Here is an 18,741-nt window from a genome sequence, read left to right as displayed (position 1 = left end):
TGCCAGTGGCCACTAGGGGCAACTCTGGGTTGGCCTACCGGAACCTTGGACAATCAGGTGTGCCCTGAGAAAGAGATATGTGCAGCTCCTATCGGGATTTGTCGGCACATTCGAGTGGCTTTGCTGGTCTTGTTTTACCATTGTCGAAATGTCTTGTAACCGGGATTCCGAGTCTGATCGGGTTGTCCTGGGAGAAGGAATATCCTTCGTTGACCGTGAGAGCTTGTGATGGGCTAAGTTGGGACACCCCTGCAGGGTTTTGAACTTTCAAAAGCTATGCCCGCGGTTATGGGCAGATGGGAATTTGTTAATGTCTGACTGTAAAGAACTTGAAACTTAACATAATTAAAATGCATCAACCGCGTGTGTAGCCGTGATGGTCTCTTTCCGGCGGAGTCCGGGAAGTGAACACGGTTTTGGAGTTATGCTTGACGTAGGTTGTTCTAGGATCACTTCTTGATCATAGTTTCTCGACCGTGCCTGTGCCTTCTCTTCTCGCTCTCTTTTGCATATGTTAGACACCAAACATGCTAGTCGCTTGTTGCAGCTCCACCTCATACCTTTTACCATACCCATAAGCTTAAATAGTCTTGATCGCGAGGGTGTGATATTGCTGAGTCCCTATGACTCACAGATACTTTCAAAACCAGTTTGGAGGTGCCGATGAAACCGTGCAGGTGACGCAACCGAGCTCAAGGAGGAGCTCGATGAAGATCGTGTTCGTTATGTTGTTTCCGTTTCTAGTTGATCAGTAGTGGAGCCTAGTTGGGACGATCGGGGATCTGTGTAGCATTTGGGGGTAGTCTTCTTTTATTTTGGTTCCGTAGTCGGACCTTGATTGTATCTAGATGATGTAATGCTTTATTCATGTATTGTGTGAAGTGGTGATTGTAAGCAAACTATGTATCCTTTTCCTTATTCATTACATGGGTTGTCTGAAGATTACCTCTCTTGTGACATTGCCTTCAATGCGGTTATGCCTCTAAGTCGTGCTTCGACACGTGGGAGATATAGCCGCATCGAGGGTGTTATAGAGAAAGATAGGTAGAAGAAGGAGAGTAATGGGGGGAGAAGTAGTGAGGAAGAAGCAAAGTGAGGGAGAGAGGAGGTGGGAGCTAGGGGAAAAGTGAAGGAAGAGAGGATGGGGGAGGGGGGAAAAGGTGTTATGGCTGCGGTTTAGCAGTAGCGCTGGGTATAAAACGCATTGCTGCTAATAAGATAGTAGTAGTGCGCTTATGGAAGAGGCAATACTGCTAAGTGGGGCCCATCATGTGGCTAGGTTCAAAATTAGCAGTAGCGACCTGCAAAATAACCGCGCTACTACTATTACATTAGCAGTAGCGCAGCTAATGTGGGCGTGCTACTACTAAACCTAGCGTGGCGGCAATGGTCGGGGAATTTTAGTAGTAGCGTGGCTATACCGAGCCGCGCTACTGCTAAGTCGGTAGCAGTAGCACCTGTCTGGGGCCAATGCTACTGCTCATTAGCAGTAGCGCCCCTTCTTGTCCACCACTACTGCTAAGATTCTGTGTATAAGGTTTTCCCTAGTAGTGATTTCTACTAAGCAACCTTCTTCTTGTAGACTCGTGTTGGGACTTTGATACGTCTCCAACGTATCTATAATTTATGAAGTATTCATGCTATTATATTATCCATCTTAGATGTTTAATGGGCCTTTATATGCTATTTTATATGATTTTTTGGGACTAACCTATTAACCTAGAGCCCAGTGTCAGTTTCTCTTTTTTTCCTTGTTTTTGAGTATCTCGGAAAAGGAAAATCAAACGGAGTCCAATTGACCTGAAAAATCACGGAGATTTTTTTTGGACCAGAAGAAGCCCACGGAGTACCGGAGATGGACCAGAGGAGTCCCGAGGCCACCACGAGGGTGGGGGCGCGCCCTACCCCCTGGGCGCGCCCCCCTATCCCGTGGCCGCCTCGGGGACCCCCCTGACTTGTTCCCGACTCCAAAACCTCTTATTTATGCCCAAACTTCCAGAAAGAAACCTAGATCGGAAGTTCCACCACCGCAAGCCTCTGTAGCCACGAGAAATCAATCTAGGCCCTCTCTGGCACCCTGTCGGAGGGGGCCATCCACCAGAGGCTATGGAGGAGGATCCCGGAGGGGCCATCATCACCATGAAGGCCAAGGACTAGAGGGAGAACTTCTCCCCATCCAGGGGGAGTCCATGGAGGAGGAAGCGCAAGGGGGAGAACATCTCCTCCTCTCTCTCGGTGGCATGGGAGTGCCATCGGGAGGGGAATCATCGTCGCGGTGATCGTATTCATCAACATCACCATCATCATCACCATCCTCATCTCTTTTACGCGGTCTACTCTCCCGCACCCTGCTGTAATCCCTTCTTGAACATGGTGCTTTATGCCACATATTATGATCCAATGATGTGTTGCCATCCTATGATGTTTTGAGTAGACATCCTTTGTCTTTGGGTTGATTGATGATCTAGATTGGTATGAGTTGTATGTTTTATTTTGGTGTTTTCCTATTGTGCCCTCCGTGTCACGCAAGCGTGAGGGATTCCCGCTGTAGGGTGTTTCAATACATTCATGATTCGCTTATAGTGGGTTGCTTGAGTGACAGAAGCATAAACCCAAGTAAGGGGGTTGTTGCGTATGGGATAAAGGGGACTTGATGCTTTAATGCTATGGTTGGGTTTTACCTTAATGATCTTTAGTAGTTGCGGATGCTTGCTAGAGTTCCAATCATAAGTGCATATGATCCAAGAGGAGAAAGTATGTTAGCTTAGGCCTCTCCCTCATATGAAATTGCAATGACGACCACCGGTCTTGTTAACGATTGCCTAGGATAATTCCGCACACCAACCCATCATTATTCCACACTCACTATCTATAATATTTAGTAATATATTCTAACTTTATGGTAACAGCACCTACTTTCATATTTTAGCTCTCTGATACCATGCAAAGTTATCCTCTTCATACCCACAACGTAGTTTTATTTCTTGTTTCTAGTTGGAAGCAAACGTTCGGTCTACATAGAGTCGTATCAGTGGCAGATAGGACTTGAGAGAATATTGATCTTACCTTTAGCTCCTTATGGGTTCGACACTTCATACTTATCACTTCCACCTTTGCGAATTGCTACGATGATTCCCTGCACTTGGGGATTATCAAGCTCTTTTCTGGCGCCGTTGCCGGGAGCAATAGCGTGGGTTTGATATTCTCGTGTGTGCTTGTTTGCTTTCTTCACTAAGTAGATTTTGTTTTTCCTTTTTCGTTTTTTAGTTGTGGGTGAAACATAATTTTTTTAAAGAATGAAAATACAAAAAATTTACTTGCCTCTCATACCTAAAAAGTTTTTCAATAAGAGAAGTGATTGGAAGGTTATGCATTGGAGAAGTGAGGGTCGACCTTGAACACTTGTGTTCATGCTCATGGAAAAAATGTAAAAAAATTCATGGTAGCTTCTCTGAAAATAATTATCCCCTTGTATATATCCATTGTATTATAAAAATAATGTGCCAAGCATTGGTTTTAAGATGATTAGATTGCTTGTTTACTATGTACACTACAAAAACAGAAACTTTGGCTATAGCTCGTGATTTTGCGTTTTTTACTGGAAAGTCAAATGGGTCTGAAACTTTTTGCACATTACTTCTGTACAAATTGTTTAAATTGTCATATTTTTTGGAGTTATAGAAGTTTACTAAACTTCTAGATTACTACAGACGGTCCTGTTTTTGATAGATTCTGTTTTCTATGAGTTGTTCGCTTATTTTGATGAGTCTATGGGTAGTATCGGGGGGTATGAACCATGGTGAAGTTGGAATACAGTAGATATATTTATAATATGAAATTGGAATAAGTTTGCAACAGTACCTAAAGGTAGTGATTTGCTTTATTACACTAACAGATCTCACAAAGTTTTTGTTAAAGTTTTGTGTGGATGAAGTGTTCGAAGGTCGAGGAGCTATCAATATGAGAAGAATAAAGAGAGGCAATAGCTCAAGCTTGGGGATGCCCAAGGCACCCCAAGTAAATATTTCAAGGATACTCAAGCATCTAAGCTTGGGGATGCCCCGGTTGGCATCCCATCTTTCTTCTTCAACAATTATCGGTATACCTCAATTTTTGTTTTGTTCACATAATTTGTGTCCTTTGTGTTTTTGTTTTTCCCTTAAGAACCATGCTAGTATGAGATAGTGTCAGGACCCCGATCCTAAGTCACACCGATCTAGCAAGTAACACCTCATATCACTTTGCGGCCTCACGCACGGTATTCCCACGGGTGCCACCTTACCTGGCCCGGGACCATTTGCGCCTTTTGGCTCACGTATATGATAGTGTCGCTAGCATCCATATGACAGAGAACCTGGGCCGACATGACTAGTTGTGAACCCAAAGTGGCACTAACTTACAGGGACATGCATACTTGAATCAACCTCGAGCATGTCGGTCAACAGCGTATGAATCCGGGCTGTAGCACTAGGCTAACAGGACTCCAGGAACCCAGGCTGTAGCAGGCTAGGTAGGACTCCGGATGTCACCATGTGACATTTCCCCGAAGGGACAGACACATGAACGAAGTGAATCACATGCCGGCCAGTCAAGTGTTCCGGAGCAGTAGTGCTGGGCTAGCAGGACTCCGGTGAACCGGGCTGTAGCGGACTACTATGGCTCATGGAAGCACAAGACTACATTTCCCCATAAGAGAGGCTACCAGGGATAAACAACTAGGTTATCGGATCCCACACATAGCAATACACGTTACACGTACGCATAACATGCAAGTATGTGATGTACAACATGGCATCACAACATAACTCAAACTCATATAGATAAAGGCCCAGAAGAGCCACATAGCATTCAATACAAACAGGGGTCTCATGACCCATCATTTAGAGCATACAAGCAACGGAAGCATTACATGTCTGAGTACAGACAACTACAAAAGGAAAAGACTAAGAAGCCTGACTAAACACGACCCTCCCAAGGGTACAAGATCGTAGCTGGGATACAAGCTACTCGTCGAAGTCATTAGTGTAACCAACTTCAAAACATAAATAAGCAAACGTGAGTACAAAGGTACTCAGCAAGTCTTACATCAGAACTATCTACATATGCAACATTATCAACAAGGGGGGGGGGGGGGGTGGAGTTAACAGCAGCAAGCCAGCTTTGACTCAGTGGCTAACCTATACTACGAGTATCAGAAACTTCTTTGAGGTGAGAAGACGCACACGAGTCCACATATTCACCATATCAATACTCCACTATGGATCTATTCCCGTCTCCCTACGAGAAGGCCATCCATAGCACTCACGCTTATCTTGCGGATTTTAGGGTATCCACTTCAAGTTGTCTATGTACTACATAAGTCCTCCAAGTTTCCATATCCGAGGAAAACGGCTATTCGAATAGATAATGTTGACCCTGCAGGGGTGTACTTCTTCACACACGCTCTCGCCACTTATAGCCCTGTACACGTCATGTACCTCAGCAACCTTCAAGCGGAAGCCGGGAAAGGGTGTCGGCCACGACCTGACTAACCACACAAGTCTCTCATCCAGGTTTATCGCCTATTCGGGTTCCATCCGCAAGGAGATCCGGCCGGGGTGTCGCTCACGGCCCCAAATGATGTGAGCAGGGTTCCCAAGCCCACCATCCGGGTGCCACTTGGTACACCGTGCCACGGTGCCTAGTCTGTCCCAAGCCTGTCCCGTCGGACACCACCTGGTAGACAAGTAGCACTACCTACAAACGCCAGAAACTAGTTGCAACTCCTGGACAGAGATCAAGTGGATTAATAAGCCGAGAGGGGTCGAATAACCGGAACCCAATGTGTGGTAGTAACTGGACTTGGATAACATACACAGAACTCAGTGCTTAGGGACGGTTCCAATGAGACAACCCACCATGTACTCCTACATGGCCTCTCATCGCTACCTTTACCAAAACGTGTTCACACACTTAGCCTTTATCGGTAGGACATGTTCACCACTCCGATTCATTCCCGATGAATCAGACCTGACACAACTCTAAGCATAGCCGGCATAAAGAAAATAAGCATGGATGAGTAGGCACATCAGGGCTCAAGCAACTCCTACTCATGCTAGTGGGTTTCAACTATTTACTGTGGCAATGACAGGTCATGCAGAGGAATGGGTTCAACTACCGCAGAAGAAAAGTAGTAGTTGAATCGTCGTTGTCCTAATGCAGTATAAGGAGCAGGAGCAAGAGAGTGGGATTTATTGAAATGCTCAAGGGGGTTTGCTTTCCTGATAGAACGACGAAGGGGTACGGCTCCTCTGACAGGTACTCGGGAACACCTTCCGGAGTGGAACCTATCGAGAAGAAATGGCGCCGGCGATCAACACACAAACAAATGCAACAAAATGATGCATGTACATGACATGTGCAAATGCTAGTGTTTGGGCTAATGCAAGATGCTACCAAGTTGGTTGAAGCCCATTGAATCAAAGATTCAAATGCAATTCAAAATGAAGCATTTAAAATGCCCATATTATGTTTTCACTTATACAGCATGTATAAGTTGGTTTTTCATGCATGTAACTGGCGTAAATGGATTCCTTGCATTTTTCTGATAATTTTTCATATATAATTTATTTCATTCTAAGCTATGGTTGAATTATTATGATTTTTTGAAGTTTAGGCAATATTCTGGAATTTCCTGAGTTAAAATAATTCCAGAAATCAATTATTGCGTCAGCTCTATGTCAGCATGACGTAAGTGAGTCAACGGGGCTGACCAGGTCAAACCTGACCAGTGGGTCCCACTGGTCAGTGACCCAGTCAACTAAGTTAGTTAGTCCTAACTAACTGGGCAGGGCCCACTAGTCAGTGACTGTAGTAGCTAACCTAGTTAGTTAATTAGTGCTAACTATAGTAGCTAGTCGGGCGGGGCCCGCAAGTCAGTGAGAGAGAGGGGGAGGTCAAACTGGGAAGTGGGGTCAACCCACTCCAGTCAAAGGTCAGCGGCCGCCGGCGTTTAGCCGCCGGCGAGTCCGAACGCGGTGGTGCGCTGTGGGTTCTGCCTACAGGGGCCCATTTGGCGCGCGGAGTGCAGCTATGGAATGCGTCTGGGACCAAATGGTCACCGGAGCGTTGCCGCCGATGAGCTCGGGCGGCGGCGTGGTTCAGTCGACAAGGGGGCGACGACTGCGGGGCGTAAACGAGCTCGGGAAGAGGGAGAACAAGAAGAGGAGCTCACAGCGGAGGCGACGGGATGGTCAGCGGGCTCAGGGAAGGCCTGGGGGCGACAAGACGGCGGCGGCGATCTCAGTCAGCCCGAGGTTGAAGACGATGGCGTGGAGGCGATGCAGGGCGTCCGGGCTCGATTCCTTCGGCTTGGGGAGGCGGAGCTCAACGGCGGTGCTGGTGGACACGACAGAGGGGTGAGGAGATGGCTGTGGCCGCGGCAGCGGCGAGCGGCGGCGATGGTGGCGTTCGGTGGTGCTGCGCAGAGAAATCAGAGGAGGGGGATGGACACGGGGAGAGTGAGGGAGGGGCCAGGGGGTCTGCGTGGCAGCGTTGGAGGCGTCCAGGGCGTCGGGGAAGCTAGCAGAGAGGCAGGAGATGGCCGGGCGTGTGCCGGCGTGCGTCGGCCACACGCTCGGCGTCCTCCTGGCGGGAGGTAAGTGGTGACTGGCAGAGGCCAGTGGGCTGGGTCTCTACTGGGCCGGTTGGGGGTGCCAGGTAAGCCAGGCCTCAGGTAAGTGTTTCCCTATTTTGTTTTCTTTTCTATTTCTGACATTTGTTTTTGACTTAAAAATAAATACCAGCAGAAATATAAAAATGTTGAGATTCCTTGTGACCACTAGTTATAATATACCAGAGGCCCTCACCAAATTCCAACATTTTTGGAGCCTTTAAAATATTTATATTATTTTAAACAGCTCCAATTCAAATACATATGGGTTCATTCAAAAATCCAGAATGTTTAGCAAAAATGTGCGTCACCCCTGGTTGTTGTTTCCAACATTTTCCAAAGACCATGAAAATTTTTGAAAAGCATTTTGGGTTCATTGAAATTCCATTTTAAATTTGAACCTATTTGAATTGCTTTGGTGATAGGGTTTGAAACATCCCCATTTCAACTTCATTTGAAAATTTAAACATGATGCACAAAGCAAGCCTAGGTCATACCAGAACTAGGGATGTGACAGATAGCCCTTTATTGATTTATAGAATACTTCATGTACTTCACTTATATCTTTTAAGTATGATCTTATAGAATTGCTCTTTGTTCTTCACTTAAATCTTTTGAGTATGGTTTTATAGAATGCTTCGTGTGCTTCACTTATATATTTTGAGCTTGGATATTGGTTAGTCTATATTAATTGTAGAATGATCCATTAACTTCACTTATATCTTTTGGAGTATTAATAATACTATCATCTAAAGTGGATTTAGAAGTTTGCTCCCACTATTCCGAATGAGGAGAATTTTGCTTATGTGGAGAGTAGTAAAATTTCTATGCTCGCAGATAATGAAAAGAATGCTTTATGTGATGGTTATATTGTTGAACTCATTCATGATGCTACTGAAAATTATTATGAGGGAGGAATACATGTTTGTAGGAGTTGCAATAATATCAAGTTTCCTCTCTATATGCTTAAAGTTTTGAAGTTATACTTATTTTTCCTTCCTATGCTAGTTGCTTCTTGTTCCTATAAATTATGTGCTCACAAAATCCCTAGGCATAGGATGTGGGTTATATTTAAATATGCTACTCATATTCTTCATGATGCTCTCTTTATGTTTCAATTCTTATCTTTTATGTGAGCATCATTGAAATCATCATGCCTAGCTAAAAGGCATTAAAGAAAAGCGTTTGTTGGGAGACAACCCAATATTCACCCTTACTGTTTTTGTGTGTTCATATGATTAAGCTACTTTAGTAATCATGTATTATAACTTATGTTTCAATAAAGTGCCAAGTAAGACCTTTGGAAAGACTTGGGTGAAAGTTAATGTGATCTTGCTGTGAAAAACAGAAACTTTGCGCTCACGAGATTAGCTGTCATTTTTTACAGAAGAGTGAAATTGAGTTGATTATTTTTTCAGAATATTAATAGACAAATTCTTCACTTCCACCAATTTATTTCATAATTTTTGGAGTAGCATAAGTATGGTTGCTGTTCAGATCATTACAGACTGTTCTGTTTCTGACAGATTCTGTTTTCATTGCATAGTTTGCTTGTTTTCTAGTTTCTATGGCTTATATTTCTCAATATAAATTGTAGAAATGATATGGTACAGTAGGAATTGTGTGAAAACAATTATGAACCTTGTCTTGAACAGTACCAAAGTGAATGGTTTACTCTTTATCATACTAACCTATCTCACGAAGTTCCGTTAAGTTTTGTGTGATTGAAGTTTTCAAGATTTGGGTGAGATATCGATATGAGGAGAATAAGGAGTGGAAAGACCCTAATCTTGGGGATGCCCAGGGCACCCCGAGGTAATATTCAAGGAATACTCAAGCGCCTAAGCTTGGGGATGCCCCGGAAGGCATCCCCTCTTTTGTCTTCAAAACTATCGGTATACCTTACTCGAAGCTATATTTTTATTCATCACATGATATGTGTTTTGCTTGGAGCGTATTTTCAATTTTACTTGATGTTTGAATAAAATCATTGTATCTGAAATCTTGAATGAAAAAGAATCCTCCCATGGCTAGTTAATTATCTGACTACTAAGTGTTCTTCACTTATATCTTTTTGGAGTAGTTTGTCATTTACTCACACGCTTCATGTATATCCTATGAGTAAATGGTTGAATGAATTGAATATCATAAATCTGAATTCATATATGTTTCATATGCTTATAACATGGGGAGTAATTACTTCACACATAATAAGTATAGGTAGTAAACTTATTGAAAGTTAGCAAACGCAGAATTGGTTACTTGAACAATTCATGAAAGAATATTGAAGGAAGAGAGATTTCACATATAAATATACTATCTTGGACATCTTTTGCAATTATGAGCACTCATTAAAATATGACATGCTAAAAGGTTGATTATGGACAAGGAAGACAACTTAATGGGTTATGTTTTCCTATATTTGAAACGTTATATTGTCTTGGATCATCCAACATGTTGAGCTTGCCTTTCCCTCTCATGCTAGCAAAATTCTTTGCACCAAGTAGAGATACAACTTGTGCTTCCAAATATCCTTAAACCCAGTTTTGCCATGAGAGTCCACCATATCTACCTATGGATTGAGTGAGATCCTTCAAGTAAGTTTTCATTGTTGCAAGCAATAAAAATTGCCCTCTAAATATGTATGCTTTATTAGTGTGGAGAAAATAAGCTTTATACGATCTTGTGATGTGGAAGAAATGAAAGCGATGGACTGCATAATAAAGGTCCATATCACAAGTGGCAATATAGAGTGATGTTCACCTTCCCTTTTTACATTTTATCCTTTGGCAAGCACTGTGTGTTGGAAAGATCCTGATATATATAGCTAATTGGATGTGGGTTTTCATAAACTATTATTGTTGAAATTAACCTTGAGGTAAAAGGTTGGGAGGCGAAACTATAAGCCCCTGTCTTTCTTTATGTCCGATTAAAATTTTGAACCCATTAATATCACATGAGTCTTAGCAATTGTGAAAGATTAAATGATAGTTGAGTGTGTGGAGTTTGCTGAATCAAAGCTCTTACAGAGACTCTTCCCGAAAATAAGATGAATTGTAATTGTTTGATGACTAAGAGCACGGTTTGTTAGTTCTCAAGAAAGTTTATGATTTATACTTTAACATGTGAATAGCTTGTTACTTGATCATGAGAAGTTTTATGAGTTGAGCTACTGTTATGATATATAATGATGCTAGAAAAAGTGATTGGAACTACCATTGATCAAATTTATGCACTTGCTAGCATTCACACTTCATAAATTATTTCTTTTATCATTTACCTACTCGAGGATGAGCAGGAAGTAAGCTAGGGGATGTTGATACGTCTCCAACGTATCTATAATTTATGAAGTATTCATGCTATTATATTATCCATCTTAGATGTTTAATGGGCCTTTATATGTTGTTTTATATGATTTTTGGGACTAACCTATTAACCTAGATACTAGTGCTAGTTTCTGTTTTTTTTCCTTGTTTTTGAGTATCGCAGAAAAGGAAAATCAAACGAAGTCCAATTGACCTGAAAATTCACGGAGATTGTTTTTGGACCAGAGGAGTCCTGAGGCCACCACGAGGGTGGGGGCATGCCTTACCCCCCTGGGCGCGCCCCATATATCGTGGCCGCCTCGGGGACCCCCTAACTTGTTCCCGACTCCAACACCAAAAGAAACCTAGATCGGAAGTTCCGCCGCCGCAAGCCTCTGTAGCCATGAGAAATCAATCTAGGCCCTCTCTGGCACCCTGCCGGAGGGGGCCATCATCACCGGAGGCTATGGAGGAGGATACCGGAGGGGCCATCATCACCATGAAGGCCAAGGACCAGAGGGAGAACTTCTCCCCATCCAGGGGGAGGCCATGGAGGAGGAAGCACAAGGGGGAGAACCTCTCCTCCTCTCTCTCGGTGGCATGGGAGTGCCATCGAGAGGGGAATCATCACCGTGGTGATCGTCTTCATCAACATCACCATCATCATCACCATCCTCATCTCTTTTACGCGGTCCACTCTCCCACACCCCGTTGTAATCCCTACTTGAACATGGTGCTTTATGCCACATATTATGATCCAATGATGTGTTGCCATCCTATGATGGTTTGAGTAGACATCCTTTGTCTTTGGGTTGATTGATGATCTAGATTGGTATGAGTTGTATGTTTTATTTTGGTGTTGTTCTATTGTGCCCTCCGTGTCGTGCAAGCATGAGGGATTCCCGATGTAGGGTGTTTCAATACATTCATGATTCGCTTATAGTGGGTTGCTTGAGTGACAGAAGCATAAACTCGAGTAAGGGGGTTGTTGCGTATGGGATAAAGGGGACTTGATGCTTTAATGCTATGGTTGGGTTTTACCTTAATGATCTTTAGTAGTTGCGGATGCTTGCTAGAGTTCCAATCATAAGTGCATATGATCCAAGAAGAGAAAGTATGTTAGCTTAGGCCTCTCCCTCATATGAAATTGCAATGATGACCACCGGTCTTGTTAACGATTGCCTAGGATAATTCCGCACACTGACCCATCATTATTCCACACTCGCTATCTATAATATTTAGTAATATATTCTAACTTTATGATAATAGCACCTACTTTCATATTTTAGCTCTCTGATATCATGCAAAGTTATCCTCTTCATACCCACAACGTAGTTTTATTTCTCGTTTCTAGTTGGAAGCAAACGTTCGGTGTACGTAGAGTCGTATCAGTGGCAGATAGGACTTGGGAGAATATTGATCTTATCTTTATCTCCTTGTGGGTTCGACACTCCATACTTATCACTTCCACCTTTGGGAATTGCTACGATGATTCCTTGCACTTGGGGATTATCAGCCTCCAAGCGCAGAGTTTTGTAGGACACTAGAAAATTTCCCTCAAGTGGATGACCTAAGGTTTATCTATCCATGGGAGGCGTAGGATGAATATGGTCTCTCTCAAACAACCCTGCAACCAAATAACAAAGAGTCTCTTGTGTCCCCAACACACCTAATACAATGGTAAATTGTATAGGTGCACTAGTTCGGCGAAGAGATGGTGATGCGAGTGTAATATGGACAGTAGATATAGGTTTTTATAATATGAAAATATAAAAACAACAAGGTATCTAGTAACAAAAGTGAGCAAAAATGGTATTGCAATGCTTGAAAACAAGGCCTAGGGTTCATACTTTCACTAGTGCAAAGTCTCTCAATAATGATAACATAATTAAATCATATGGCAATTCCTCAACATGCAACAAAGAATCACTCCAAAGTTTCTACCAAAGAATGTAGGAAGAAAACATCAACCCCTATGCATAGATTACCCCAATGTCACATCGGGGATCCGCGAGTGAGTGCCAGAACATACATCAAGTGAATCAATAGAACATCCCATTGTCACCACAGATATCCTATCGCAAGACATACTTCAAGTGTTCTCAAATCCAATACTCAAGGGAAGAACACCATAAGATCCAAATATATTAACAAAGCTCGCGATACACAAAGATTGTGCCAAATCAAGAACACGAGAGAGAGAGAGAGATCAAACACATAGCTACTGGTACATACCCTCGGTCCCGATGGTCAACTACTCCCTCCTTATAATGGTGGCCGCCGGGATGATGAAGATGGCCTCCAGTGATGATTTCCCCCTCCGGCAGGGTGCAGGGTGCCGTAACGGGATCCCGATTGGTTTTTTGTGGCTATAGAGGCTCGCGATGGCGGAACTTCTGATCTAGGGTTCTTTTCGGAGGTTTGGGTATTTATAAGATTTTTTGGTGTCGGTCTCACATCAAGGGGGTGCCCGAGGGGCCCACAAGCGGGGGGCGCGCCCCCTAGGCTTGTGGCCTTCTCGGTCACTTCCTGGCCCAGCTCTGGTGCTTCGGGGGTCTCTTTTAGTCCATAAAAAATCACCATAAACTTTCAACACGTTCTGAGAACTTTTATTTCTGCACAGAAAATGACACCATGGTAGTTCTGCTAAAAACAGCGTTAGTCCGGTTAGTTCTAATCAAATCATACCAAAACCATATTTTTTTTGTAAACATGGCATGAATACTTCATAAATTATAGATATGTTGGAGACGTATCAGCATCCCCAAGCTTAATTCCTGCTCGTCCTCGAGTAGGTAAATGATAAAAGAAAGAATTTATGAAGTGTGAATGCTACCTAACATATTTATCAATGTATTATTCTTTACTGTGGCATGAATGTTCAGATACTAAGATTCAAAACAAAAGTTTAATATTGACATAAAAACAATAATACTTCAAGCATATTAATAAAGCAATCATGTCTTCTCAAAATATCATGGCCAAAGAAAGTTATCCCTACAAAATCATATAGTCTAGCTATGCTCTATCTTCATCACACAAAATATTTCATCATGCACAACCCGATGACAAGCCAAGCAATTGTTTCATACTTTTAATGTTCTCAAGCTTTTTCAACTTTCACGCAATACATGAGCGTGAGCCATGGATATAACACTATACGTGGAATAGAAGGTGGTTGTGAGGAGAAGACAAAAACGAGAAAGTCTCACACTGCTACGTCTTGAGCTTGCGTTGGTTTTCCCCGAAGAGGAAGGGATCATGCAGCAGAGTAGCGTAAGTATTTCCCTCAGTTTTTGAGAACCAAGGTATCAATCCAGTAGGAGGGCACACTCAAGTCCCTCGTACCTGCACAAAACGATAGCTAATCGCAACCAACGTGATTAGGGGTTGTCAATCCCTTCACGGTCACTTACGAGAGTGAGATCTGATAGATATAATATTTTTGGTATTTTTGATATAAAGATGCAAAGTAAAAAGTAAAAGCAAAGTAAAAAAGCAAAGCAAGATTAAAGTGATGGAGATTGATATGATGAGAATAGACCCGGGGGCCATAGGTTTCACTAGTGGCTTCTCTCAAGAGCATAAGTATTCTACGGTGGGTGAACAAATTACTGTTGAGCAATTGACAGAATTGAGCAGAATTATGAGAATATCTAGGCATGACCATGTATATAGGCATCACGTCCGTGACAAGTAGACCGAAACGATTCTGCATCTACTACTATTACTCCACTCATCGACTGCTATCCAGCATGCATCTAGAGTATTAAGTTAAAAACAGAGTAACGCCTTAAGCAAGATGACATGATGTAGAGAGATAAATTCATGCAATATGAAATAAACCCCATCTTATTATCCTCGATGGCAACGATGCAATACGTGCCTTGCTGCCCCTTCTGTCACTGGGAAAGGACACCACAAGATCGAACCCAAAGCTAAGCACTTCTCCCATGGCAAGAACTACCAATCTAGTTGGCCAAACCAAACGGATAATTCGAAGAGACTTGCAAAGATAACCAATCATGCATAAAAGAATTCAGAGAAGATTCAAATATTATTCATAGATACACTTGATCATAAACCCACAATTCATCGATCTCAACAAACACACCGCAAAAAGAAGATTACATCGAATAGATCTCCACAAGAGAGGGGGAGAACTTTGTATTGAGATTCAAAGAGAGAGAAGAAGCCATCTAGCTACTAACTATGGACCCGAAGGTCTGAGGTAAACTACTCACACTTCATCGGAGGGGCTAGGATGATGTAGAAGCCCTCTGTGATGACGGCCCTCTTCCGGCGGAGCTCCGGAACAGGCCCCAAGATGAGATCTCGTGGATACAGAAAGTTGCGGTGGTGGAATTAGGTTTTTGGCTCCTGTTCTGATCGTTTGGGGGTACGTAGGTATATATAGGAGGAAGGAGTACGCCGGTGGAGCACCGAGGGGCCCACGAGGCAGGGGCGCGCCCTAGGGAGGGCGCCCCCACCCTCATGACCTCCTCTTTGATCCCTTGCAGCAGGGTCCAAGTCTCCTGGATCACGTTCGGTGAGAAAAATCACGTTCCCGAAGATTTTATTCCGTTTGGACTCCGTTTGATATTCTGTTTCTCCGAAACACTGAAATAGGAAAAAAATAGCAATTCTGGGCTGGGCCTCCGGTTAATAGGTTAGTCCCAAAAATAATATAAAAGTGGATAATAAAGCCCAATATAGTCCATAACAGTAGATAATATAGCATGGAGCAATCAAAAATTATAGATACATTGGAGACGTATCAGGCATCCCCAAGCTTAATTCCTGCTCGTCCTCGAGTAGGTAAATGATAAAAAGTGAATTTTTGATGCGGAGTGCTACTTGGCATAATTTCAATGCAAATCTTCTTAATTGTGGTATGAATCTTCATATTAGAAAGATTCAAGACAAAAGTTTATATTGACATAAAAATAATAATACTTCAAGCATACCAACAAAGCAATTATGTCTTCTCAAAATAACATGGCCAAAGAAAGTTATCCCTACAAAATCATATAGTCTGGCTATGCTCCATCTTCCCCACACAAAGTATTTAAATCATGCACAACCCCGATGACAAGCCAAGCAATTATTTCATACTCTAACTTTTTCAAAACTCTTTCAATCTTCACACAATACATGAGCGTGAGCCATGGACATAACACTATAGGTGGAATAGAATGGTGGTTGTGGAGAAGACAAAAAGGAGAAGATAGTCTCACATCAACTAGGCATATCAACAGGCTATGGAGATGCCCATCAATAGATATCAATGTGAGTGAGTAGGGATTGCCATGCAACGGATGCACTAGAGCTATAAATGTATGAAAGATCAACAAAAGAAACTAGTGGGTGTGCATCCAACTTGCTTGCTCACGAAGACCTAGGGCAATTTGAGGAATCCCATCATTGGAATATACAGGCCAAGTTCTATAATGTAAAATTCCCACTAGTATATGAAAGTGACAACATATGAGACTCTCTATATGAAGAACATGGTGCTACTTTGAAGCACAATATATGAGACTCGCTATATCATGCTGCTACTTTGAAGCACAAGTTTGGAAAAAGGATAGTAGCATTGCCCCTTTTTATTTATTTATTATTATTTTTTTGGGCCTTCTTTTTTTTCTTTGGCCTTTTTTGGGACAATGCTCTATTGAATGATGATCATCACACTTCTATTTATTTACAACTCAATGATTACAACTTGATACTAAAACAAAGTATGACTCTATATGAATGCCTCCGGCGGTGTACCAGGATATGCAATGAATCAAGAGTGACAAGTATGAAAAATTATGAATGGTGGCTTTGCCACGAATACTATGTCATATACATGATCATGCTAAGCAATATGACAATGATGAATGTGTCATGATGAACTAGATGGTGGAAAGTTGCATGGCAATATATCTCGGAATGGCTATGGAAATGCCATAATAGGTAGGTATGGTGGCTATTTTGAGGAAGGTATATGGTAGGTGTATGATACTGGCGAAAGTTGCGCGGTATTAGAGAGGCTAGCAAGGGTGGAAGGGTGAGAGTGCGTATGATCCATGGACTCAACATTAGTCATAAAGAACTCATATACTTATTGCAAAAATCTAGAAGTTATCAAAGCAAAGTACTACGCGCATGCTCCTAGGGGGATAGATTGGTAGGAAAAGACCATCGCTCGTCCCCGACCGCCACTCATAAGGAAGACAATCAATAAATAAATCATGCTCCGACTTCATCACATAACGGTTCACCATACGTGCATGCTACGGGAATCACAAACTTCAACACAAGTATTCTTTAAATTCACAACTACTCAACTAGCATGACTTTAATATTTTCACCTCCATATCTCAAAACAATTATCATGCTTCAATCTTTTCTTAGTATTCAACACACTCAAAAGAAAGTTTCACAAATCTTGAATACCAAGCATATTATTATTAGGCAAATTACCATGCTATTAAGAGACTCTCAAAATAATTTAAGTGAAGCACGAGAGATCAATAGTTTCTTTAAAACAAATCCACCACCGTGCTCTAAAAGATCTAAGTGCAGTACATAGAGCAAAATTATAATGCTCAAAAGATATAAGTGAAGCACATAGAGCAAAACTACTTAGCTCAAGAGATATAAGTGAATCACATAGAGTATTCTATCAAATTTTAATTCATGTATGGCTCTCTCAAAAGGTGTGTACAGCAAGTATGATTGTGGCATACTAACAAACAAAGACACAAATAATCCAAGATGCTCCAAGCAAAACACATATCATGTTGGTGAATAAAAATATAGCTCCAAGTAAATTACCGATGGAAGTGGACGAAAGAGGGGATGCCTTCCGGGGCATCCCCAAGCTTTGACTTTTTGGTGTCCTTAGATTATCTTGGGGGTGCCATGGGCATCCCCAAGCTTAGGTTCTTGCCACTCCTTGTTCCATAATCCATCACCAGAATTCACCCAAAACTTGAAAACTTCACAACACAAAACTTAAAGAAGAAAACTCGTGAGCTCCGTTAGTGAAAGAAAACAAAAGACCACTTCAAGGTACTGTAAAGAACTCATTATTTATTTATATTGGTGTTAAACCTACTGTATTCCAACTTCTCTATGGATTATAAACTATTTTACTAGCCATAGATTCATCAAAATAAGCAAACAACACACGAAAAGCAGAATCTGTTAAAAACAGAACAGTCTGTAGTAATCTGTAGATAGAGAAAGATCTGGAACCCCAAAAATTCTAAAATAAAATGCTGTACGTGAGGAATTTATCTATTAATCATCTTCAAAAATAATTAACTAAATAGCGCTCTTCAAATAAAAATGACAGCAGTTATCGTGAGCACTAAAGTTTCTGTTTTTTACAGCAAGTTCAACAAGACTTTCCCCAAGTCTTCCCAACGGTTCTACTTGGCACAAAAACTAATTAAACACAAAAAACACAACCAAAACAGAGGCTAGATAATTTATTTATTAATAAACAGGAGAAAATAGCAAGGAATAAAAATAAAATTGGGTTGCCTCCCAACAAGCGCTATCGTTTAACGCCCCTAGCTAGGCATAACAAGCAAGGATAGATCTAGGTATTGCCATCTTTGGTTTTAGGGAAAAAGAGAGCAAACTTGTTATATATGGAATTAATCTTTCTATTTTGACAGAGTACATGTCCATTAATGGTAGAAGAAAGATTAAGAATGTTGCGGAAATTGGCATCTAGGCTAGCTTTTATCTCTTTAATAGATTCGTTTTGATAAGAGAGCAAGAGAG

Source organism: Triticum urartu, chromosome 3, assembly GCF_003073215.2.
Source record: "Triticum urartu cultivar G1812 chromosome 3, Tu2.1, whole genome shotgun sequence".
NCBI classification, from domain to species: domain Eukaryota; kingdom Viridiplantae; phylum Streptophyta; class Magnoliopsida; order Poales; family Poaceae; genus Triticum; species Triticum urartu.
This window is presented reverse-complemented; position numbering follows the sequence as displayed.